The following is a 9150-nucleotide window of genomic DNA, read 5'->3' as shown; positions in this document are numbered from 1 at the left end:
TTGCTCTAACATCGTCCATGGCGTCTGAGGGGGGCGGACCACACTGGGAATTGGTATAGTGTTTTTAGAACCCTAAAAATAACAGAGGACAGAGTAATTATGATATGGTTGGGGTGGGCGGACGAGGAGGTGTACGTGGTCCTCTTGATTCGAAGTTTCCCGCTTTTGTTAGTTTTTTTGGTCTGGTCCGGTCTGGTGGCTTTTTTTTTTTTTTTACCCTTTTTTGTTGTTTTGACCAATCTGCCACCGTCAATGTCTCAAATCTCCCTGATTCGGAGGATCTTCGGGCGACGAAGTTTCCGGAAAAGAATAAGCACAGTTTATTTTTTAAATTGAGATAGAATTGAGATAAAAATTAAAAATTAAATAAAATATTATTAAAATATTTTTTTAATATTATTTTTATTTTAAAATTTAAAAGATTAAATTATTTATTTGATTTTATATGAGAATTTTAAAAAATTATAATAATTATATAAGATAAGATAAAAATAATTATGAAAATAAATGAGGCCAATTCTAAACTCACCTAAGGATGGTCCAGATGATTTTTTTATTTAATGATTAAAAAAATATTTTTTAAATAATATTGTAAATTTTTTTAAAAAAATATATAAGGATGTGAAAAAAATGAACAGAACAAATAAATATAATAATAAGAAGATTTAAAAAATGCTTACAAAATGTAAAATAAAAAAGTGCACCAGCTGATATTAATTTCGTCTATTTAATTAAATAACCTTTCAACTCCTACTTATTATTTTCTTGTTAATTTCTAATTGTAATAAAAAGATAACTATTACATCTATAAATAAAATTTATAAAAACAAATTTATAAAATGTCATGTATTAATTGGGGTTTTCAGTGGGAGAATTAAGATTCAATCCCTCACTCTCTTACCTAATTGTAAAATATTTGACGTTAGATCAACTTTATAATGATTAAATTTATAATTTAATATACCATATCAAATCATATTAATTTATATTTAAAAAAGTTATATCAATTTATAACTTTATTTTTATAACAATTATTTATATATTAAACATTTTTCTAATACAAATGATCTATTTTGAAACAAGATTTGAATTGTGTCAAGTTGAGTTTAAATTATATGCGAGCCAATTTTAATTTAATTCACTTAATTCAACGTGTGAACTTTTTTTAATTTTAATCTAGAAAAATTTTATATATTATACTATCATCATATTTTTATTTCACTAAATAAGATATGGCACATTTATCACAATTAAATGATAATTTATTGCATACTTCTTTATCATCTAATTTTCATGAATGTACGTACCACATACTACTTAATATGATAAAAATAGGATAAAAATATAGTGTATAGTATTACTCATATATTTATTAATTTTGTATTAGATTAATGTCAAGTTAGTGTATCATGTAAATATCATAAAACCTATTTAGTGTTTTTTAAAATGTTTTTTAAATAATGGCCTCGTTCTTTTGTCTATTTTCATGTTTGCCAAAATACATATACTTTGATGGCATAACACTCAAACCTTCAAAATGGAGATCTTGGGTTCGACCCCCTCCGACCCCCTCCCTGACTAAAAAAAAAATCTTCCCACCATCTATAGGATTAATGACCTTTCCCCCTAATCAATTTGTATACATATAAAAAGTTGTTGACAAAATACATAAAGGTAATGTTAAATATAGTCTTCAAATATACAATCTCCACATATTTATTTTTTTAAAAAAAGTATGGTTTGCTACTAAAAATAATTTTTTCAGGTAGGTCTCAGATTTATCTATTTTTTTTTAAAAAGAGTACGCAAAACTTACATATTTTATAACTGAAAATATCATTTCTTAACGCATAATGACTATTAAAATACTTATTTCAATGGTAGAGATATTTTTTTTCCTATTTTATTTTTTCTAAATTAATTGTGATTTTTATGAGTTGAAGTGAGCGCAGAACATCGAAAAAATTTGGCTTCGTTTAGAACTTCAACCTATCTCAACTCATCATTACAATTTTTTCAAATTCTAACATAAAATATAATAAAAAATTTAATTTTTTCAAACCTCAAAATAATAATAATATTAAAAAATAATATTCTAATAATATTTTATCATCTAAACTCAATTCAGTTTAATATCTAAACGCAACCTTAATTATTTACTATTGAACCATTATTTTGTGAGTATTAAGTATTCTCACAATGATATTTTTAGGTAGGTCTCAAATTTATCTATTTTTTTAAAAAAGAGTATGCAAAACTTACATATTTTATAACTGAAAATATCATTTATCAACACGTAATGACTATTAAAATACTTATTTCAATGGTAGAGATATTTTTTTTCCTATTTTATTTTTTCTATATTAATTGTGATTTTTATGTGTTGAAGTGAGTGCAGAACATTGAAAAAATTTGGCTTCGTTTGGAACTTAAACCTATCTCAACTCATTATTATAATTTTTTTAAATTTCAACATAAAATATAATAAAAAATTCAATTTTTTTAAATCTTGAAATAATAATAGTATTAAAAAATAATATTTTAATAATATTTTATCATCTCAACTCAATTCAATTTAATATCTAAACGTAGCCTTAATTGTTCATTATTGAACCATTATTTTGTGAGTATTAAATATTCTCACAATGATACGTTAAATTTATTATAGAATATCAAACAGCTGAGATATTGTTTACATTTTTTTTTTTTAATCTTAGATATTGTTTACATTAATATCGAATATCAAAGCTATAGCCGCCTATCCTATCTACCAAACCTTTTTAAACGAGTTTCATGTCTCAAAAAAAAAAAAAAAACAGAGAGAGAGAAAGAGAGAGTGTATAACCAAATGTCGGTCCAATGATAAGTGGGCTGAATGTGGACGGGATTGGCCATCTGGTACACTTTTTCGGTCGAATGCGAAACCTTATAGGCACGCAAAACTGCGATTTTAACGACGGTCGTGCGTGAATAATCTCTATTTTCCATCTTTATAATATTTTATACACAATATTTTATATAATTATGTTATAAATTGAATAAATTTTTTTATAAAAATAATATTACTTTAAAATAAATTATTATTTTAAAATACAATTATGAAATGTGTTAGGTAAGTATGCGGTATGGTAAATTTGAGACTAAAACCGTTTTGTATATGATCATGGGGTTTTGCTATTCCAACATATTTTAGGTGACGACTATTTATGACCGATATCATATATACAACTTATTTAGAATCAATAATTATAATAAATATAATTAAAGAATAAAGATTGCATTTTTTTTCTAAATTCCATAGATCTCAACCATACTGTACAAAGAAAATAATTCCCAGTTGATCTATTTTCAGTGCACCTAATGGCCCCAATAGCAAAAAGTAGATTTTCAGGTACCGACCATTATGTCATTAGAAAAACTCTATGGTTGTTGATCCCACGCGTCAGCACACTGACGTGTGGAGTTTTATTTTATTTGGTATTCTTTTACCTTTAACAAAATCAGAAGAGAGAGAGGTTAATGAGAGTTTGAGGAGATAGAGAGGCCAATGAGAGCTTGAGAAGGGAGAGAGAGAGGTCAGAGAGAAACTGAGGGGAGAGAGAGGTTGAAAGTGATGGTGATAAGTCTGACATAAAACTGAAAAAATAAAAAAATATGGGATATGTGGTAAAATAATGACTAATCTATAGCATAATTCTATGTTATTATCTTTTGGACCGTCTTGAATAGGGTAAATATACTATGCCTATTTACAAGTTTGAAAGGGATTTGACACCACTATAAGGGCTCGCGGAGTGCCGCCTTGAGCCTAGATCATGATGACCCAACGAATTACTAGACTTGAAACTCAAATCACTCTAGCCCAATAGAGTTCACGCCGGTTTGTTAAGGACATGAACGTCCGGTCGCTTATATTGGGACAATTAAGATATTCACTCATTTAAAATAAGTGGATAACCCATAGGTTTCGAGGTTCAAATTTTAAATAGTGGGCAAAACAATTAATCTGGATCATCTTAAAAAGTCAAATACTTTATTTAAAGAATCCAATTACGTTAATAAAAGCTCTAGACTATTTTTACTTTAAGAAGATTTAGATCGTTACTGACTTAGGTGTTAGAAGGGCCTTATCAGACCCCCAAGCCATCTCACTCTTTGATTACAGGAGATCGAGAGTGCGTAACGGTAAAACACGTCCTTAATAGAGGTATTATTCAAATTCTATTTTACTACTATCAAATTTATTATTAGTGTGAACAAATCTATTGTTAGTACAGGAAAATAATTATGTTTTACACATCTATAATTATTAACAACTCTGCTATGTACAGTCGCCGAATACAGTCGCTGCGGAGTCGGCTGACGTGGATATTACAAAAAAAAACACTAAACGCAAAACAGAAGAAAACTTTGTTTTCTTTCGAATTCCCGCTTTGCTTTGGTGGTCTGGTCAGTCGTCTTCGGCGTCGTGGTGTTGTTCCTCAGATCGTAAACTTGCTCTTTGTTGTGGTCTTCAAGTCGATCTGTGCTCACCCATTTGCATAAGTCATCTTCCTCGTGTGGGTCTTCGACTTTAAATCAGCAAGACGCCAAGCATGACAGCTTTGACTCTCTCAAAAGCTTCGGGCTTTACACATTTACGACTGGTAGGAGAGGTTGGCGTCCAGGATTTACACATGGATTTGTGCTCGCCCATTTGCGTGGGTCATCTTCAAATCTTCAAGTGTGGGTCTTCGACTTTGTAAGTGCAGACTTCCATGAAAGCTCCAAATCAGTAAAGGGTATTTGTTCATTGTAGATACCCAGTAAAAAATTGAAGAAATACCCAGTAAAGGGTATTTGGTCTTCTCCTTCGTGTGGGCTATAGTCGTGCGAAATACCCAGTAAAAAATTGAAGAAACTGTACAATGGTAAAGCACATTTTTTTACTTGCTCTTGTTTCATGATTTCTTGGGAGTTGTTGTTTTAGGAACAATGTTGACAAAATCTGTTAGCAGGAACAATATTGCACATTGGTTGAGTTTATTGGTGATGAATGAAATTCATGCTTCGGTGTAAAAAAAAAAAAAAAAAAAACACCCCAGAATATTGCAAGTTTCTCAAAACTCACATGCCATTTCTTTTTAGGATGATTGTGAATGGGAATACATATTGAAGTTCTTTCGAGGCCATCTTGTTTGCTATATCCATTCTAACTTGGAGCTGTAGGAATGAATGAATTCTACTAATTAGTTATTATAGTATGAAAATTTGTTATGGGTTTCAATATATTGTCTTGTAACATCTTATGTTAAAGTATACTCCAAAATCTACAAAGAAGTTAGTCGAAATTAAGCTATAATTCACATAATCATAGTTCGGATGGAGTTAACTATTGGAAGTAAAGGAGTGTTAATTTTTCGACTTAGTAAAAAGATCTGAAAACAGAGAATTAAGGACCACAAACTTCTTTCAATAGAAATGCCTCATTATGCTTAAACAATTGAACATAAGCCAGTCTTTCAACTGGAAATTGGTGGGGTAGGAGCTAAATTCACAAGCCGAAAACAAAACACAAACATTCAGGTACAGCCAATGTACAAAGGAGAGAAATAATGAGGGTGTCATTAATTAATCGATCAATTAATCAATTAATTAATGGATGCTATGCAAACACCTCTGTGTAACTGTTTGCAAACAAATACTTGAAAGCCAAGGAGAGCCACCATCTTTTTATGCCTGTAGGTACCCTTCCCTTTAAGGTAAGAAACCACTAATGCTTATTAATGGTAGTACTTCTTTAGGAAAGTATAACAAATGCTTATTCATGTTGTAGTTATTATGTCATTTTAGTAATACAACTAAACTTAAGTATCCTTGCACGAATTTTGTTTCACTTGGGCATACATACCTAAAGACAAATCATGAAAATGCAGGAATTTAAGACTACTGATGGGAGTCTCTTCAGGGGACTAATTCTAAAAAGGTCTCAATCATGTTATTGGTTTTAGTTATTCAACCACTTCAAAACTGCTAAAGTATAAATTTCCTAGAAAGAGCTGTATGCAAGCACAATATATTCTATTTGAGTTTAGAAACAGCACTAGAACTCGTTCTTCCTCTTAGAAGCTTTAAAATTAAAATTTCAAATATTATATTCATACTTCATACCTCATACCTCATTTCTTTGGGCTAGGATGTTTCTAATATTATATTCTTCTCAAAGACTAACCTTGGATATTGAACATCGTGTATAGGGCATTGGATCACGCTCGGTGCAATGATATGGTTGAATTTTAATTTCTGCAAAAACTTTTTTTGAACCTTTATGGATGTAGATGAATTTTATTTTATTTTTTGGGGGGGAGGGGGTGTTTGAACACCCAACCCAATCATGGACTCAATATATGGCATGATGCCATAATAAGTATGTGCATAAAAATCTTCTATTAGATATGACTTCTCATTAAATATTCTTATTTTAACTGCAGGAGTATTGTCTATGGAGGCTATGCTGCTTAGGACATGTTGAAGCTGCAATGGAGAGTAGCCACACTTTGAGCAAATGCATTTATGTTTAATTGTATAATGTAATTTAGCTTCATTCCCAAATTGGCCAGAATAGAAGTGGGAAAAGGAGTTATTCCCATGTATTGTTAATTAGTCTCTCTTATTATAGTTTGTGCCATTTGGCACTAAGATAAAATGTTAAGAGTCTTGTGGTTTTGTATGGTCAAAACAAATAGGTACATTTATTTATGCTGGAGTTGGCCCCCAGGTTTTGTCTCCATTGTTTTTTTCTTGAATCAGAACTCCAATTGGTACTCTTATCCTTCAGTTGGAATACAGGTTTTAAGTACTGAAAATGCCATTTTTTGAGTTTTGGTATTTTTGTTGAATACTTGGTAATTGCAATAGGGATAATTGCAGGACACGGGTCCCATTTCAATCTACACTCTGTTTATAAAAAGAAAAATGTTTGGTCCCATTTCAATCTACATATGTTTTTTCTATTGTTCATTTTCTCCCACTACAGAAACCAACATTTCAAACCAACAGCCACCATTACAGGTTCACTACCAATGTAACTTTATTAATTTGCACTCCCAGTACACCTCCATAATCATAAAAGCTGTAGCTTGAACTAAACCCAAAAACACACACAGGCATTTGCATTTCCTCAAACAAACGGAAGTTTATATATATATATATATATTTGAACTTGCAAATATAGAAAACTATTAAAAATGCAAACCCTTCCTCAATAGTTTGAGTGTCCAATACATGAATTACATTTATGATATGTTAGCTGCTATATAATCTTGGAAATGAGTGTTACAGGAGTTACACTGCAAACGTATAACTGGGATAGTTTAGATAATACATTGTAGATCATCAACTGCAAACAAATGTTTATGTGAGCTCCTGCTATAAATGTCTTCAGAATCAAGTGAAGGTTTAATCTTCTACACTTGTACTTAATGCCGGCTTGCCAAGTTCATGCTTTTAAGCACAAGATGCCAGTCATCAAGAACTAAATTGTATTAATAAACATCAAGCAGATTATGAAATACATAACTGAAACTTTATATCATGTATTCATGCCAATTTTTTTTTTCTAGCAAAAAAATTGTCATAATTCTTATTATACATTACATAATAAGAGTTTAATTTCAAATTGATCCATTCAAAACATTAACGAATGAGAGTAATTGCTTTTTCTTTTTCCTTTTTTGATAATTGATTATAAATATTAATAAATAACAACATCCACCTCAATTTGAAGTACATCCAGGATCTTTCTTCATATATATTTTGATAACATAACTGCACATAAACCCCTGGGTTTCAGTATCCAAGTCAAAGAGATGCTCTGCATCATATTCACCCAGTTCAACACGCCACAAATAGAACAATCTTCAAGAAAAGAACCTCAGATGGTCCCATTTCCATATTCTTATGGCCTCTACTTCATCAAACATCCCAGCTTGGCCAAGAAGATCTAATTGTTCCTGCTTAATTTAATGAAATATTAAAATGATGGATCATTAAACTAAGATATTAGCATAGAAGTTCTAGCAACCCGGCTTGGGTACAAACAAATAATAAACCCACAAATGTGATATCATTTTTCTTTTTTTGAAGGAAGTAGATGTTGATTACTAACAAAAAAAAATCTTAATCGGGAGGAAGAAACATTAACTTAGTTGATAATCTTTAGTAGAGCTGATAATATTGAAAGAATAGTAGTAAATGTTCCCTACCATAGAGTGAGACACTGAAAACATACCAATGGAGCTGAAATCTTCCAATTAATCTCCAAAGAAAATTAAGGAAGTGACAGATCCAATGGCAAAGGAAATGCCTCACGGATAATACGGCTCAGGGGAGAAAAGTGGACTCAAAAGGCAAACCCTAGAGAGAACCGTACGTGATGATTTCGCGTGACTATGACTCAACACGCTTCCATGATTGTTTCACTGAGGAAGGCGATCTTAAGGGCCACACTAACATATAGTTTAACCAAAAACAAAAACAAAACAAAACAAAAATTAAATTTAAATTAATAGTGTAAGAAACCCACCGATTACAAGAGTCATTGATCACCTTTCTCTAGGGTTAACGGCAACCAAAAAGGAGGGACGGAGGCTTTGAGGGTGGGAGGCACTTCAAGGGAGGGAAAAGGAAACACAAAGGGAGGGATGGTGGAGACTTCGGCTTCGAGAGAGGAAATGAAATCGCAGAGAATGAGGGAAATGGAAATTGTTCAAAACGATGCGTTTCTTTATTTTGCCACATCAGCCACGCTTACACGGCGCTTGCACCAGCCGACTGAATTTAGAGTTTCTCAATTATTAATCAGTAAAAAATACATAAATAAATAGATAACACAATTATATCTTAGTTATTAAGCAAAGGAAATTGGAATGGTAGAGTTTAAGAAAAATTATATTTATAAGTCAACGTGAAATACGCACTCTCTGAATCTCTATATAATTGACTTTGCATGATTTAATTTGGAGAAAAGAATTTAAAAATTAAATTTTATACTGATAAAATCTTGAATGAGAAGCCGTAAACTTCCACACTAACTTTTAAATAGAAAAATTCTGAATTTAATATTGGTATTGGGGCTACTAATAGGATGTATTTGTAATCACAGCCTGCCAT

The 9150-nt window shown here is 30.9% G+C and overlaps 1 protein-coding gene across 1 annotated transcript in view; it reads right to left on the bottom strand.

The window, feature by feature from the left end:
- Window positions 1-9150, bottom strand: part of LOC118349022 — a 32142-nt gene that overhangs the window by 13550 nt on the left and 9442 nt on the right. The window lies entirely within an intron of this gene.

The sequence above is a fragment of the Juglans regia genome, chromosome 7 (genome assembly GCF_001411555.2).
Source record: "Juglans regia cultivar Chandler chromosome 7, Walnut 2.0, whole genome shotgun sequence".
Taxonomy (NCBI): Eukaryota; Viridiplantae; Streptophyta; class Magnoliopsida; order Fagales; family Juglandaceae; genus Juglans; species Juglans regia.
The sequence above is the reverse complement of the archived record's forward strand: the minus strand, read 5'-3'. Positions and strand labels throughout refer to the sequence as shown.